The sequence below is a fragment of the Elephas maximus genome, chromosome 23 (genome assembly GCF_024166365.1).
Source record: "Elephas maximus indicus isolate mEleMax1 chromosome 23, mEleMax1 primary haplotype, whole genome shotgun sequence".
Lineage (NCBI taxonomy): Eukaryota > Metazoa > Chordata > Mammalia > Proboscidea > Elephantidae > Elephas > Elephas maximus.
This window is the reverse complement of record NC_064841.1, coordinates 53331608-53350667: the sequence shown is the minus strand read 5'-3', so window position 1 is coordinate 53350667 and position 19060 is coordinate 53331608.

The following is a 19060-nucleotide window of genomic DNA, read 5'->3' as shown; positions in this document are numbered from 1 at the left end:
CAGCCAAGATCCATCTGACATCAGCAATGATATCCCTTGTTCCATGTCCTCTTCTGAATCTGGCTTGAACTTCCGTCAGTTCCCTGTGGATGTACAGCTGTAGTCATTTTTTTTTTTTTATCTTCAGCAAAATTTTGCTACCATGTGATATTAATTATATTGTTTGATAATTTCTGCATTCTGTTTGATCTCCTTCCTTTGGAATGTACATGACTATTGAACTCTTCCAGTCGACTGGCCAACTAACTGTCTTCTTAATTTCTTGGCATAGACAAGTGGGCTCTTTTAGCATTGCATCTTGTTTGTTCAAGGATTTCAATTGGTATCCCATCAATTTCTGGAGGCTTGTTTTTCATTAGTGCCTTCATATGCAACTTGTACTTCCTACAGTACCGTTAGTTCTTGATCCTATGCTACCTCCTGAAATGGGTGAACGTCAACCATTAAAAGACTAGCATGGACTTATTGTTTCCTCACTTAGGTATTTATTAAGCACTTACTATGGGCCAGGAGATAGACAACAAATAAACAAACTGATACATGAATAAGATAATATTACATAGTAAAAAAACCTAGATTAATATTAAAGTCAATATTGTAATTATTTAAAAATATGTAATTAAAATTTAATATCCAGAACTCCCAGTGATTCTATAAAAAGGAATGTGATAATATATCATTTGAAAAATATCAAAATGTTACTTATAAAATCTTAATAGGAAATACATTTTTAAAAATTATCTCTTAGTAGCCATAAAATAGCAACCCATCCCACCAAACACATACAAACTCACTCACACACACACACACATACATTGTCTTTAAGTATAGGAAATAGGTTGCCAAAATGAGTCAAACATTTTAATGAGCCTTAGTGTTTACCATCATTTTACATCTATTTACAATACTTATGTATTTTTATCAGAGAACTCAGGTCATTGATAAGACAGAATAATTTTTCAGTCTGAATAAAAATGATAAAATCTAGAGGATCTGAGGTACCTACAAGAAGTACTCTAACACCAGAGCGCCATTCTATTTTAGAAACATGTTTAGTCAGCAGTTAAATATTGCTTTCCCACGTGGCTGCTGAGTGAGAGGATGCTAGAGGAATCCTTCCCATGTGGCTGGGCATTGGAGACCTAGACTTTGGACCCCGCAGCTGGGCTCTTCAAGATGCAAAAAAGCCTGAGTTTTGAAGATGTATAAAGGTCGTCATGATAAACATTCTCCAAAAATTTGTCAGAGGATGGCTATGAAAAATCCACTAGGACCACAACTGCATGTTATAAGTGGAATCAAAAATTACATCCTATATAGATAGCTGTGGATGAATATTCAGGCCCTTAACCATTTTTTTTTTTTTTAACCATGGTATTTAAGAATTCTTCATTTTCTCAAGTGTAGCATGTAATATTTTGGGATGAAGAAATGAAGAATTGGTGTTGAAGACATGAGTAGAAGCAAGTGAAGAAAATTAATATTTTATTTGACATGATAACATTATTTCACAATAATTGTGTAGAAAACATATGTTTGGGTACTTAATATTTTATTTGCTGGGCAATAAAGGTTTTTTTCTTTTTAAATGTAATGTCTTGCCAGCCCCACTTCAGAAAAAAATGATAAAACCTCAATGTCATGTTTTTTAGTCATTTTCCCATTTTACGGACATGATAAAGTACTCCTACTACAACTTTGTTTAGCATATCTAAACAAGTGATTCTCAACCTGGGTTGGGTAAGAAATCACCAGAGGTCCCACCCCAGGGACTCTGATTGTTTGGTGGGTAAGGCATGGTCATTAGGAATTTAAAAGCTCCCCAAGTGACCATTTTATGCAGCCAAGGCTGAGAACCATGTGTGTCAAAAAAGAAACTTAACTATAATTTCACCTCTTCCTCAGGCAAATTGAAAATATCAGAAATTAAAACCAAACTCTGTCTTCTCTCTAGATTCTTGTGAATTCCTTATTCAGTTTTTACACTGAGAGTCACATGGAGTACATTTTATTTTATTTTTGCAAAAACTGGGTCATGTTGTCATGCTTAAACAGGTTTGAAACGTTATATCTACTTTATGTCATACATCTTAACTATTCTATACTTAAGATTCCTTGAATCAGACTTTAAGATCTGCCACTTTATACAAATCCTACTTTCCTTTGGGCTACTCCAGGAAAAAAGAATTAATTGAATTCTTCTCTAAAACCTAGTCTATCTGGGTACAAATTATCACTTTAATTTTCCAAACAACCTCTAACTTAGGGCTGAGATGAATCAGAAAGAGGATGAAATCTCCTTACTCACATCCTGCATCTCAAGACTCTTCCTAGTTACTCAACTTGGTCACATTGCTTCTGTGGTTCAGTTTCTGGAACACCCCAACCCAGAGGCCCAATATAGCCACATTTCATCAACAGATACCACTTTCACGTATCCTTAGTTCCTGCACTTGAAACAAGCCACAGTAGCTTCCCCAGCCACCCCCTTAACAGGAAGGAAAGGTTTATGACTCACTTGAATGATTTCTTCTCCTGTAGGACCTTGACTGTTGATGGCATAATTGTTCTAACTTCAGCTGACCCTCGCCTTACTATTTCTTGGCTGTACTAGACCAGATATTTTAAAGAAAAACAAAATTTTGAAGTTTGACCACTAGGTAAACACGACGCAAAGGCAGCTATCACTTTTCAGTAAGTTAAGCCAAATAGCTTTTAAATTTTTTGAGCAAGCACTCATAATATATTTTTCATCACCACTGTAGGAATGGTCCATTTCCTGAAACATATAAATACATACGTGGCTAAAAAATTGTTTCGTAATACAATACCAACCCTTGAGCACAGTCATTTTTGCTGTAATAATGCTACATAACAAACAACCTGATCTTAATGGCTTCTAATTGCAATTCTTTCTTTCTCAGACATGGACGTGTGTGTCTGCTGTGACTCTGCTGGATTTGGCTTGAGATTGAAAGCTGTGATTAGGCTGGATTCTTCTCATTCCTGCACTAGAGACTTCTTTGTGAAAGTATACAGAGAACATGTATGGTGACACATAATGCTCTTAAAGCTTCTGCTTAGAACTGCATACTGCCACTTTTGCCTACATTCTACAGGTCACAGCACATTGCATGTCCAAGGCCAAAGTCAAAGGCCCAGTCATGGCAAGGGTGAGAAAGAAGAACACTGAACAAACAATATTGTCTAATATGGTTTACTACCTAGAATTCTCACTGTTATCTATTCTAAAATTCTATCTCATTAAAAATTGATATTTACAACCTCCTCAATTAATTTCACAACCTATAAGTGGACCATGAGCCACGGGTTAAAAGACATTAGACTAGCACATTTTTTAAATATGGCACCAAATCAAAGTCAAATACTGCAAATATGTGTTAGTAAAACCCTTGTATGGAATGTTCTAGATCTGAATCTACCACTAATTATGAAATTGTGAATAAATTACTTTAAGTTTACAGCTTTTAGATAAATGGTATCTATATTGCTCAGATAAATGTGCTTTCAGCTTTTCATCATGTTTTTAAATATTTATTTTTATTCATATTACCACTTTGCAAATATACAGAAATTTATTTTTAGGTATATATGGCAATATTTATTGAAAAATTCAAGACATCTAAGGGTAGAAGAAACTAAGAAGTCATGAATTCATTGTATTATAACTTAGTCTTCCAGTTTTCCATATGATAAAGAGAGTGTGTGATGAGATCAACAGAATATGACTCAATAAAGAGAAACTAATGACGGTATTCTAAAAAAAAAAAAAAACTCTAGAAGCTCTACTAAAACCTGTTCAGCATCATAGCAACACCCAAGCCTCCAAAGACAGATGGGTGGTGGCTGTGCTTAAGGTGCATTAGCCAGGAATCAAATCCTGTCCTCCCACATAGAAGGCAAGAATTCTACCATTGAACCAAAGACAGACTAGGGAAAAAGATCTGGTGATCTGCTTCCAAAAATCATCCAGTGAAAACCCTATGGATCAAAATAGTCTGATCCACCACCAATCATGGGGTTGGCACAGGACAGTACCTTTAATTCTGTTGTATATGGGTTGCCATAAATCTAGTACCGAATTGATGGCTGCTAACAACAACAACAACAACAACAACAACAACAGGGGAGCTCTGGTGGTGCAGTGGTTAAAGACCTTGGCTGCTAAGCTAAAGGTTGAGAGTTCAAATCCACCAACTGCTTCGTGAGAGAAAGATGTGCCAGTTGGCTCCCATAAAGATTTACAGTCTCGGAAACAATATGGGGCAGTTCTACTCTGTCCTATAGAGTCCCCGTCAGTAGGAATTGATTGCACGGCAGTGGGTTTGGTTTTCTGGTAACAGCAATGATGTTATTGGTTTTCATTTAGTTGTATAATTTGAAATTCATGGCTAATCTATGCCTTAAGGTGACAATTTTTCTGTTTGTTAAATATCAATCAAAAGTACAAAGACCCTCCCTTCCAATTTTCTAAGTTTAATATGCAACTTGTTGCTACTCTTGTTATTAGTAGGCACACTAAGCATTTTGGTGTATTATCTCAAATTTTGCTGAATTTTTGAAGTGGCAGAACAAAAGACTTTTTAGCAACTTAATTTAATTACAAAAATAATCATCCATTGTAAGTGTACAATTCAATGATTTTTATTAAATGTATAAAGTTTTGCCAAAATTACAACAATCATATATTAGAATTCTTCTATCATCACACAAGGTTACCGCATGCCTGTTTGGAGTCAACTCCCATCTTCACACTCAGCTCCAGGAAGACACTGGTCTGTTTCTATAGATTTGTCTTTTTCTAGAAATTCATTTGAATGGAACCATACAATAGGAAGAAGGATGTGGCAGTCTATTTCTGAAAAAATCAGCCAGTGAAAATCTTATGAAGAGCAGTGAAACATTGTCTGATATAGTGCTGGAAGATGAGCCCCTCAGATTGCAAAGCTCTCAAAATATGACTAGCGAAGAGCTGCCTCTTCAAATAAAGGCAACCTCAATGACATGAATGAAGTCAACCTTCCAGGACCTTCATTTGCTGATGTGGCACAACTCAAAATGAGAAGAAACAGCTGCAAACATTCATTAATAATAAGAATGTGGAATGTACAAAGCACGAACCTAGGAAAATAGGAAATTGCCAAAAATGCAATGCATAAATATGAATATTCTAGGCATTAGTGAGCTAATATGGACTGGCACTGATCATTTTGAATCAGACAACTTATGGTCTACTATTATGGGAATGACAAATTGAAGAGGAATGGTGTTTAGTTCATCATGAAAATGAACATTTCAAGATCAATCCTGAAGTACAATGCTGTCAGTGATAGGATAATATCCACACGTCTGCAAGGAAGACAAGTTAATAAGACTATTATTCAAATTTATGCACCAACCACTAAGGCCAAAAATGAAGCAGTTGGAGATTTTTATCAACTTCTACAGTCTGAAATTGATTAAATATGAAATTAAGATGCACTGACAATTACTGGTGTTTGGAATATGAAGGTTGGAAACAAATAAGAAAGATTGGTAGTTGGAAAACATGGTCATGGTGATAGAAATGATGCCAGAGATTGCATGACAGAATTTTACAAGACCAACGACTTCTTCACAGCAAATACCTTTTTTCAACAACATAAATGGCAACTATATATGTGGACTTTGCCAGATGGAACATACAGGAATCAAATCGACTACATCTGTGGAAAGAGACGTTGGAAAAGCTAATATCATTGGTCAGAACAAGGCCAGGGGCCGACTTTGGGACAGACCACAAACTTCTCGTACACAAATTCAAGTTGAAGAAAATTAGAATAAGTCCACAAGAGCCAAATTACAAACTTGAGTATATCACACGTGAATTTAGAGACCATCTCAAGAATAGATTTGACACATTGAACACTAATAACCAAAGACCAGATCAATTGTAGAATGGCATCAAGGGTATCATGCATAAAGAAAGAAGAGGTCATTAAAAAGACAGGAAAGAAAAGACCAAAGTGGATGTCAGAAGAGATTCTGAAAATTGCTCTTGAATGTAAGCTAGCTAAAGGGAAAGGAAGAAATGATGAAGTAACAGAGTTGAACAGATTTCAAAGGGCAGCTCAAGAAGCAAACAAAAGTATTATGATAAAACGTGCAAAGACCTGGAAATAGAAAACCAAAAGGGAAGAAAATGCTTGCCATTTCTCAAACTGAAAGAACTGAAGAAAAAATTTCAAGCCTCGAGTTGGAATATTGAAGGATTCTACGGGGATAATACTAAATGATACGGGAAGCATCAAAAGAAGTTGGAAGGAATACACAATGTCACTGTACCAAAAAGAATTGGTCAATATTCAGTCAATTCAGGAGGTAGCATATGATCAAGAGCTGATGGTACTGAAGGAAGGTGCACTGAAGGCACTGGCAGAAAACAAGGCTCAGGAATTGACAGAATACTACTTGTGGTGTTTCAACAAAGGGATGTAGTGCTTGAGGCACTCACTTATCTATGTCAAGAAATTTAGAAGACAGCTATCTGGCCAACCAACTGGAAGAGACAGATCTATATTTGTACCCATTCAAAAGAAAAATGATCAAACAGAATGTAGAAATTAAGAACAATATCACACACAAACAAAATTTTGCTGAAGATTATTCAAAAGCAGTTGTGCAGTACATCAACAGGGAACTTCCAGAAATTCAGGCCAGATTCAGAAGAGGACATGGAGTAAGGGATATCGTTGCTGACGTCAGACGGATCCTGGCTCAAAGCAGAGAATACCAGAAAGATATTTGCCTGTGTTTTATTGACTATGCAAAGGCATTTGACTGTGGGGAGCATAACAATTTATGGATAACATCATGAAAAATGGGAATTCCAAAACACTTGATTGTGCTCATGAGGAACCTGTACTTAGGCCATTAGGCAGTCATTCCAACAGAACAAGAGAATACCTCATGGTTTAAAATCAAGTAAGTCACGCGTCTGGATTGTATCCTTTCACCATACTTACTCGATCTGTACACTAAACAAATAATCCCACAACCTGGACTACGTGAAGAATGGGACATTAGATTTGGAGGAAGGCTCATTAACAACCTGCATTACACAGATGACAAAACCTTGCTTGTTGAAAGTGAAGAGGACTTGCAGTACTTAATGATGAAGAACAAAGACCTCATCCTTCAGTATGGATTACACCTCAATATAAAGAAAACAAAAATCCTCACAAGTGGACCAATAAGCAACATAATGATAAACAGAGAAAAGATTGAAGTTGTCAAGGATTTCATTTTACCTGGATACAAAATCAACCTGAAAGCAGCAGTCAAGAACTCAAACGACGCATTGCATTGGACAAATCTGCTGCAAAAGATCTCTTTAAAAAGTGTTAAACAGCAAAGGTGTCACTTTGAAGATTAAGGTGTGCCTGACCCAAACCATGATGTTTTCAATCACCTAACATGTATGTGAAAGTCGAATAATGAATAAGGAAGACCAAAGAACTGATGTCTTTGAATTATGGTGTTCATGAAGAATATTGAATATATCACGGACTGCCAGAAAAATTAATAAATTTGTCTTGGAGGAATTACAGCCAGAGTGCTCCTTGTAATTAAGGATATAAGACTTTGGCTCACATACTTTGAATATGTTATCTGGAGGGACCAGTCCCTGGGGAAGAACATCATGCTCGGTAAAGTCCAGGGTCAGTGAAAAAGAGGAAGACCCTCAATGAGATGGATTGACACAGTGGCTGCAACAATGGACTCAAACATAAAAACTATTGTGAGGATGGCACAGGACCTGGCAGAGTTTCATTCTGTTGTAAATAGGGTAGCTATGCATTGGAACTGACTGGATGGCACCTAACAACAACAACATACAATATATTGTCTTTTTATAGTGCTTTTTTCACTTAGCATACTTTTTAGAATAATTCTTATTTTTGCATGTATCAGTAGCTCACTCACTTTTACTGTTGAATAGTATTCCATGGTAAGGAAATATCACAGTTTGTTTTTATGCCCTGTTGATGCACATTTGGTTTGTTTCCAGTATTTGGCTCTTCGGTAAATTCCACATTCTGTTGGATCACCTTCCTTGGAATAGGCATACATATGGATCTCTTCTAGTCAGTTGGCCAGGTAGCTGTCTTCCAAATTTCTTCCCTATAAGAGTCAGTGCTTGCAGTGCTACATCTGTTTGTTGAAAACATCTCAGTTGGTATTCTGTCTATTAATTAGCAGTCTGGGCACCATCTATTTGTACTAGCCTTGGTCTGGTGGAGGCTGTGGTAGTTGTGGTCCATTAGTCCTTTGGACTAATATTTCCTTGTATCTTTGGTTTTCTTCATTCTCCCTTGCTCCAGATGGAGTGGGACCAGTAGATTATCTTAGATGGCCACTCACAAGCTTTTAAGACCCCAGATGCTAGTCACTGAAGTAGGATGTAGACCATTTTTTTATCAATAATTTTATGCTAATTGAGCTAGATGTCCCTGGAGACCCTGGTCCCCAGGTCTCAGCCAAGTACCTCAATTCCTCAGGGAGTTCGAATGTGTCTATGGAGCCTCTACGACTTTTCCTTGGTCAAGTTGTGCTGACTTCCCCAGTATTGTGTACTGTCTTACCCTTCATCAAAGTTACCACTTATCTATTGCCTATTTAGTGTTTTTCTCTCCCTACCCCTCCTCTCCCTCATAACCAGCAAAGATTGTTTCTTTCCTTGTGTAAACCTTTTCATGAGTTTTTATAATAGTGGTCTCATAGAGTATTTGTCCTTTTGTGATTGACTGGTTTCATTCAGCATAATGTTCTCCAGATTCACCCATGTTGTGAGATGTTTTGAAGAATCATCATTGTTCTTTATTACTGTGTAGTATTCCACTGTGTATATGTAACATAGTTTGTTTGTCTAGTCATCTGTCAATGGGCACTTAGGTTGTTTCCATTCTTTGTTATTGCAAATAATGCTGCAGTGAACATGGGTGTGCATATGTCTATTCATGTGACGGATCTTATTTCTCTAAGCTATATTTCTTGGAGTGAGATTGCTGGATCATGTTGTATTTCTATTTCTAGTTAAGAAAGCACCATATTGTTTTCCAAAATGGTTGTATCATTTTGCATTCACACAAGCAGTCCATAAGAGTTCCAATCTCCCCACAACCTCTCCAATATTTGTTACTTTCTATTTTTTTGATTCATGCCAGTAATGTCTGGGTGAAGCGGTATCCCATTGTAGTTTTGATTTTCGTTTCTCTAACTGCTGATGATTGTGAGCATTTCCTCACGTGTCTATTCGAGCCACCTGAACGTCTTCTCTGGTGAAGTATCTGTTCATATCCTTTAACCACTTTTAATTGTATTATTTGTCTTTTTGTTGTGGAGCTGTTGGATTTTCCTATAGATTTTAGAGATCAGGCCTTTGCTGGATATGTCATCATGTCTTATCTAAAAACTCTTTCCCTGACCCAAGGTTAAAACAATTTTCTCAGATGTTTACTTCTAGAAATTCTATACTTTCAGCACATAAAAAGAGGCTTATGATTAATTTTAAAGAAATTTCAGTTTGTGCTTTAAGGTGTTTAACTTCACACTTCGCTATGTGGATACCCTTTTTTTTAAAAGCAGTTTTAAAAAAGACTTTCTTAAACCAAGAAAAACATAACGACTCAGCAAACATAAATTCAACTACTATGAAAATGAGGAATACACCATTTACAAAGAAAAATGTCTCAGCACAAAAAAGTAAGTGGAAAAATGAAATTGTCAACAACACACACAAAAAGGCATCAAAATGACAGCACTGAAAAAAAAAAACACATACTTATCTATAATTACGCTGAATGTAAATGGACTAAATGCACCAATAAAGAGACAAAGAGTCTCAGACTGGATAAAGAAACATGATCCGTCTATATGCTGCCTACAAGAGACACACCTTAGACTTAGAGACACAAACAAACTAAAATTCAAAGGATGGAAAAAAATATATATCAAGCAAACAACAAGCAAAAAAGAGCAGGAGTAGCAATATTATTTTCTGACAAAATTGACTTTAAAGTTAAATCCACCACAAGGGATAAAGAAGGGCACTACATAATGATTAAAGGGACAATTGACCAGGTAGATATAACCATATTAAATATTTATGCACCCAATGACAGGGCTGCAAGATACATAAAACAAACTTTAACAGAACTGAAAAGTGAGATAGACACCTCCACAATTATAGTAGGAGACGTCAACACACCACTTTTGGAGAAGGATAGGACTTCCAGTAAGAAGCTCAATAGAGACACGGAAGACCTAATTGCTTCAATCAAACAACCTGACCCCATAGACTTATACAGAACACTCCACCCAACAGCTGCAAAGTATACTTTTTTTTCTAGCACACATGGAACATTCTCTACAATAGACCACATATTACGTCATAATACAAACGTTTGCAGAATCCAAAACATGGATATATTACAAAGCATCTTCTCAGACCACAAGGCCATAAAAGTGGAAATCAATAACAGAAAAATCAGGGAAAAGAAATCAAATACTTGGAAACTGAACAATACCCTGCTGAAAAAAGACTGGGTTATAAAAGACATTATGGAGGGAATAAAGAAATCCATAGAATGCAACGAGAATGAAAACACTTCCTATCAAAACCTCTGGGACACAGCAAAGGCAGTGCTCAGAGGTCAGTTTATATCGATAAATGCACACATACAAAAAGAAGAGCCAAAAGCAGAGAAATGTCCTTACAAGTTGAACAAATAGAAAATGAGCAAAAAAAGAATCCATCAGGCACCAGATGAAAACAAATAATAAAAATTAGAGCTGAACTAAATGACTTAGAGAACAGAAAAACAATTGAAAGAATTAACAAAGCCAAAAGCTGGTTCTTTGAAAAAATTAACAAAATTGATAAACCATTGGCTAGACTGACTAAAGAAATACAGGAAAGGAAACAAATAACCTGAATAAGAAACGAGAGGGGCCACATCACAACAAACCCGACTGAAATTAAAAGAATCATAACAGATTATTACGAAAAATTGTACTCTAACAAGTTTGCAAACCTAGAAGAAATGGATGAATTCCTAGAAAAACAGTACCTACCTAAACTAACAAAATCAGAAGTAGAACAACTAAATAGACCCATAACAAAAAAACAGATTGAAACGGTAATCAAAAAACACTCAATAAAAAAAGCCCTGGCCCGGACGGCTTCCCTGCAGAGTTCTACCAAGCTTTCAGAGAAGAGTTAACACCACTACTAGTAAAGGTATTTCAAAGCAGAGAAAATGATGGAATACTACCTAACTCATTCTATGAAGCCACCATATCCCTGATACCAAAACCAGGTAAAGACACCACAAAAAAAGAAAATTACAGACCTATGTCCCTCATGAACATAGATGCAAAAATCCTCAACAAAATTCTAGCCAATAGAATGCAACAACATAGCAAAAAAATAATCCACCACGACCAAGTGGGATTTATACCAGGTATGCAAGGTTGGTTTAATATTAGAAAAACCATTAATATAATCCATCATATAAATAAAACGAAAGACAAAAATCACATGATCTTATCAATTGCTGCAGAAAAGACATTTGACAAAGTCCAACACCCATTCATGATAAAAACTCTCAGCAAAATAGGAACTGAAGGAATATTCCTCAACATAATAAAGGGCATCTATACAAAGCCAACAGCCAACATCACTCTAAATGGAGAGAGCCTGAAAGCATTTCCCTTGAGAATGGGAACCAGACAAGGATGCCCTTTATCACCGCTCTTATTCAACATTGTGCTAGAGGTCCTAGCAGGAGTAATTAGCTAGACAAAGAAATAAAGGGCATCTGAATTGGCAAGGAAGAAGTAAAATTATCTCTATTTGCAGAAGACATGATCTTATACACAGAAAACCCTAAGGAATCCTCCAGAAAACTACTGAAACTAATAGAAGAGTTTGGCAATCTTAGGTTATAAGATAAACATACAAAAATCACTTGGATTCCCCTACATCAACAAAAAGAACATCGAAGAGGAAATCACCAAATCGATACCATTCACAGTAGCCCCCAAGAAGATAAAATACTTAGGAATAAATCTTACCGGAGATGTAAAAGACCTATACAAAGAAAACTACAAAGTACTAGTGCAAGAAACTAAAGAGGACCTACTTAAGTAGAAAAACATACCTTGCTCATGGACAGGAAGACTTAACATAGTAAAAATGTCTATTCTATCAAAAGCCATCTATACATACAATGCACTTCCGATCCAAACTCCAATGACATTTTTTAATGTGACGGAGAAACAAATCACCAACTTCATATGGAAGGGAAAGAAGCCTCGGATAAGTAAAGCATTATTGAAAAAGAAGAACAAAGTGGGAGGCCTCGCCCTATCAGATTTTAGATCATATTATACAGCCACAGTAGTCAAAACAGCCTGGTACTGGTACAACAACAAGCACATAGACCAATGGAACAGAATTGAGAACCCAGATATAAATCCATCTACATATGAGCAGCTGATATTTGACAAAGGCCCAGTGTCAGTTAATTGGGGAAAAGATAGTCTTTTTAACAAATGGTGCTGGCATAACTGGATATCCATTAAAAAAAAAAATGAAACAGGACCCATACCTCACACCATGCACAAAAACTAACTCCAAGTGGATCAAAGACCTAAACATAAAGACTAAAACGATAAAGATCATGGAAGAAAAAATAGGGACAATGTTAAGAGCCCTAATACAAGGCATAAACAGAATACAAAACATTACCAAAAATGACGAAAAGAAACCAGATAACTGGGAACTCCTAAAAATCAAACACCTATGCTCAACTAAAGACTTCACAAAAAGAGTAAAAAGACCACCTACAGATTGGGAAAAAATTTTCAGCTATGACATCTCCGACCAGCGCCTGATCTCTAAAATCTATATGATTCTGTTAAAACTCAACCACAAAAAGACAAACAACCCAACCAAAAAGTGGGCAAAGGATATGAACACGCACTTCACTGAAGAAGATATTCAGGCAGCTAACAGATACATGAGAAAATGCTCTCGATCCTTAGCCATTAGAGAAATGCAAATTAAAACTACGATGAGATTCCATCTCACTCCAACAAGGCTGGCATTAATCCAAAAACACAAAAAAATAAATGTTGGCGAGGCTGCGGAGAGATTGGAACTCTGATACACTGCTGGTGGGAATGTCAAATGGTACAACCACTTTGGAAATCTATCTGACGTTTTCTTAAAAAGTTAGAAATAGAACTACCATACAACCCAGATATCCCACTCCTCGGGATATATTCTAGAGAAATAAGAGCCTTTACAGGAACAGATATATGCACACCCATGTTTATTGCAGCACTGTTCACAATAGCAAAAAGCTGGAAGCAACCAAGGTGTCCATCAATAGATGAATGGTTATATAAATTATGATATATTCACACAATGGAATACTACGCATCAATAAAGAACAGTGATGAATCTGTGAAACATTTCATAACATGGAGGAACCTGGAACGGATTATGCTGAGTGAAATTAGTCCGATGCAAAAGGACAAATATTGTATAAGACCACTATTATAAGATCTTGAGAAATAGTATAAACTGAGAACAGATTCTTTTGTGGATACGAAGAGGGGAGAGAGGGAGGGTTGGAGAGGGTTATTTACTGATTAGTTAGTAGATAAGAACTACTTTAGGTGAAGGGAAGGACAATACCCAATACAAGGAAGGTCAGCTCAACTGGACTGGACCAAAAGCAAAGAAGTTTGCAGGATAAACTGAATGCTTCGAAGGTCAGTGGAGCAAGGGTGGGGGTTTGGGGACTATTGCTTAAGGGGGCTTCTATGTCAATTTGCGAAATAATTCTATTATGAAAACATTCTGCATCCCACTTTGAAGAGTGGCGTCTGGGGTCTTAAATGGTATCAAGCTGTCATCTAAGATGCATCAATTGGTTTCAACCCACCTGGATCAAAGGAGAATGAAGAACACCAAGGTCACAAGATAACTATGAGCCCAAGAAACAGAAAGGGCCACATGAACCAGAGACTTACATCATCCTGAGACCAGAAGAACTAGATGGTGCCCAGCCACAACCGATGACTGCCCTGACAGGGAGCACAACAGAGAACCCCTGAGGGAGCAGAAGATCAGTGGGATGCAGACCCCAAATTCTCATAAAAAGACCAGACTTAATGGTCTGACTGAGACTAGAGGAATCCCGGCGGTCATGGTCCCCAAACCTTCTGTTGGCCCAGGACAGGAACCATTCCCAAAGACAACTCATCAGACATGGATGGGACTGGACAATGGGTTGGAGAGAGATGCTGATGAAGAGTGAGCTACTTGTATCAGGTGGACAGTTGAGACTGTGTTGGCATTTCCTGTCTGGAGGGAAGATGGGAGGGTAGAGAGGGTTAGAAACTGGCAAAATCATCACGAAAGGAGATACTGGAAGGAGGTAGCGGGCTGACTCATTAGGGGGAGAGTAAGTGGTAGTATGGAGTAAGGTGTATATAAGCTTATATGTGACAGACTGACTTGATTTGTAACCTTTTACTTAAAGCACAATAAAAATTATTGAAAAAAAAAAAAAGGACTTTCTTTCATCCATTGAGTTAGGCTTGAAACCTTCAAAAAAATTAACTGACCATAAACTTCAGAGTTTATGTATGTACTGTTTATGACTATATATTTTTGCTGTTGTTAGTTGTCCCTAAATGAATCCTGATTCATGGCAACTCCATTTGTGCACAGTAGAACTGCTCCATAGGGCTTTCATTCAGAAGCAGATTGCCAGGCCTGTAAAAGTTGGCAGTTCGAATTTACCAGCCACTCCTTGGAAACCCTATGGGGCAGTTTTACAGTGTCCTATTGGATCATTATGAGTTAGAATTGACTCAATGGCAACAGGTTATATATTATAATATATATAGATAGGTGTATATATATGTATGTGTTTGTGTGTGTGTCTATCTGTCATATATATATAAAATCAAGATTGTTAAATGTATATATGTAACAATTTTGATTACTGTAACAATGTAGTGCATTTACAAATCAGGTAGTATGAGTCCTCAACCTTGTTTTCTTTGTCAAAATTGTTTTTACTCTTCTAGGTGTTTTTTCATTTCCATATAAAATTTAGATCAGCTTGTGAATTTCTACAAAATGCCCCCTGTGATTTTGTTAGGTATCTTATGGAACTTTTACAGCTCAATTTGGGAAGAAGTGTCATTTAAACAATATTGAGTCTTCTAATCTGTGAATTTTTGTCTCTTCATTTATTTAGATCTTATTTAATTTCTTTCCACAATATTTTATAATGTTTGGTGTAAAGCCCTTGTACTACTTAAATTAAAATTATTTCTTAAGTATTTTTTTATTTTTAAAGCTATTGTGAATGTAATAATGTCCTTTATTTTGTTTTCTGAAATTTTGATGCTAACATATAGAGATACCATAGATTTTTATATATAGGTCTTGTATCCCACAACATTGCTAACCTTATTTATTAGTCCAAGTAGTTTTTCTGTACAATCATTTGTATTTACAACACACAGAATCATGCCATCTGCAAATAAAGACCATTTTAATTCTTCCTTTTAAATCCATATACCATTAATTTCTCATCTCATTGTACTCTACAGAATCTCCAGTGAAATGCTGCATAGAAATGTTGAAAATGAGTATCCTTGTGTTATTCTCAGTCTTAGGGGAGGGCATTTAGTCTCTCAGCACTAAATGTAATGTTAGCAGTAAGTTTTTCAAAGATCTACATTGTTGGATAAAGGAAACTTGCTTCTGTTCCAAGTTTGTCAAGAGGTGTTTTCATGAAAGTGTTGGATTTTGTCAACTACTTTATGTGTAAACTGACATGATCGTGTGTTTCTTGCCTTTTATTCTACTAATGTAGTGCATGACAGTAGTTTCCAGATGCGAAATCAACCTTGCATTACAGGGATTAACCCTGTATTATATAATATATAATTGTTTTCTATATGATGGATTCTGTTTGCTAAAAAAATTGTTAAGGAGGCTTACGAGTAGTTCAAGAGGTATATAAATCTGTAATTTTCTTCTGTTCTGTCTTTGGCTTTGGTAACAATGCTTACTGGTTATGTCAGGGTTATACATTGAGTTGGAAAGTTATTTCCTCTTATTCTATTTTCTAAAGGAGTTTATGCAGGACCTTATTATTTTTCCTTAAAAATCTGATAGAATTCATCGCTGAAGTTATTAGGGCTCAGGCTTCTCTTTGTGAGAAGATTTTACTTATTAATTCAATTTCATTAATCTGTGTATAGATCTAAGACTTTCTACTTCTTTTTTCATCACATTGAGTAATGTATGTCTTGCTGAGATTTGCTCATTTCATCTATGTTTTCTAACTTAATCCATTTAATTTCTGGAAAGTTGTTAGTCATACCTCCTCTTTTATTCTTGCTTTTAATACATTTTCTCACTTTTTTTTTTTTGGTGAAACTATATATTTATCAATGATCTTGCAGTTTTTGAAGAACTAAGTTTTGATTTTATTATTGTTCTTCATTATTGGTTTTCTCTATTCCAGTGATTTTTGTTAAGGTATTTATTATTTCCTTCCTAATACTTACTCTGCATATGATTTGTTTTTCTTTTTCTAGCTTCTTATGGTACAAGATTAAAAAAGTCATTGCCATTGAGTCAATTTCAACTCATAGTGACCCTAAAGGATGGAGTAGAACTGTCCGATAAGTTTCCAAGGAGTGCCTGGTGGATTTGAACTGCCAACATTTTGGTTAGCAGCCATAGCTCTTAACCACTATGCCACCAGGGTTTCCGTGGTACAAGATTAGATTATTGAGTTTAGATTTTTCTTGCTTCCTAATATAAATGTTTAAAGTTCTAAATTTCCTCCTGAACATTACTCTAAGAGCAGCTCATAAATTTTGATATGTTACGTTTTCATTTCCATTCAATTGAAAATATTTTTTGGTAGGTAGGTGGAGTCATCATGGAGCTATAGACAGAAGCACCATGCTGTCCCTCTGCAACAAAGACCTGAAACACTAAGTGAAATAGATACAAATGTCAATCCTGGAACCCTAAGTAACAAATGAAGGAATAAAACTTGATCAAGTACTGAATGGAATAAGACATTGACAGAAAACAGTGAATGGGGAGAGTTATGGAGTGGAGGTTCCCATACTAGCTAAAGTGGCCAGATTCACCACCTTGGGCTACATCCACCAAAAACCTCAGAAAAAGAGTATAGGAAGGAAACTTCATGGAGCCCCCAAGAGGAAACAGAACACCCAGTAACCAGGGAGACACACTTTTCAAGCCCCCACCTTTCTCCCTGTACGAGGCCTCCATTGCTTGCCAACAGGTCATGGTCACTCTGCTGGAGAGATACCAGCTCACTGCATCCTGGATTCATCATCTTAGACCTCAGCCACTAAGTACAGCAGATAGAGAGTATGGGAAGGCAACTCCATGGAGCACCCAGCAGAAGACAGAGCACTTGGTAATCAGTAATACATACCTTCCCATGCCCCATTCTTCCCTCTACATGGCCTCTGCTAGTTTACAACAGGGCACAGCGTGATGCCCCCAATCGGTACCAATGCAGTCCTCAAGACCCCGTCCTGCACTGTCCTCCAGCCCCGCCCTGTATTCCCCAGTTCATGCAGCAAACTACCCATTCCCATCCCTCCACCCATGCTGGACTCCCCCTGCTGCACCATAGCTGAGTGACTGGCCCTGCCCACCTGGGCAAGATGGTAAGAAGTGTGCCCACAGGTGAGCAAGCAATAAAACACACCCAGTCTGCCTACCCAGACATAACCAAATAAAAGAAACAAAATAAAATCAGGAAAAAAAATCAAATCTACAATCAATGAATGAAGAAAATAATTCCTGAATGGCCTGGAGACAGCAGACAATATCAAAACATTAAAAAAAAAAACAAAAAACACAGGAGAGGATGGCTCCAGAAAGCAACCAAAATAAAACACCAGATGACCTTCTGCTAGAAGAAAAGGTACTGGAACTACATGATAGGGAATTCAGAATTCTTATCTTCAGGGTTCTTCAACAGAAGAAGGAAGTGCAGATAAAAATAAGGAAAAAAAATTGACAAAATCATGAAAAAGACAGACAAAGCAATGAAGAAAATCAGGAAAATAATACAGGAACAAAATGTCAAAATAAATAAACAACTAGAAATTGTATGAAAACAGCAATTAGAAATCCAAAAGATAGGCAAGATTTCAGAAATGGACAGTGCGATAGACAGTTTTAGGAGCAAATTTGAAAGAATGGAAGACAAATCAGTGAAATTGAAGACAAATCCTTGGATACCAATCTGTTTGAGGAAAAATCAGAGAAAAGAATGAAGAAAAATTAAGAAACCCTGAGAATGATGTGGGATACAATCAAAAGCAAAAATTTCCATGTGATCAGAGTTCCAGAACAAGAGGAGAAAACAGAAAACACAGAGAATCATTGAAGATTTGCTAACAGAAAACTTTCCTAATATCATGAAAGATGAAAAGATGACTATCCAAGAAGCCAAACAAAACTCATATAGGATAGACCCCAAAAGAAAAGCACCAAGACATACAATCACACTCACTGAAACCAAAGACAAAGAAATAATCCTGAAAGCAGCTTGAGAGAAGCTAAAAGTTGCATACAAAGAGGAAACAATAAGACTAAACTCTGACTAGTCAGCAGAAAGCATGCAGACAAGAAAGCATGGGAGGCATATATAAAATCTTGGAGGAAAAAAACTGCCAACCAAGAATAATGTATCCTGCAAAACACTTGCTCAAAATTGATGGTGAAATTAGGACATTTCCAGATAAACAGAAATTAAACGGATAAGTAAAAACCAAAACAAACTTACAGGAATTATTAAAAGGAGTCTTTGTTTAGAGAAAGAACATCAGACAATGAGCTGAATCTCACACATAAGACAACATCAGCCAGATATCAACCTAGATAATGAACTCTTGAGGATAA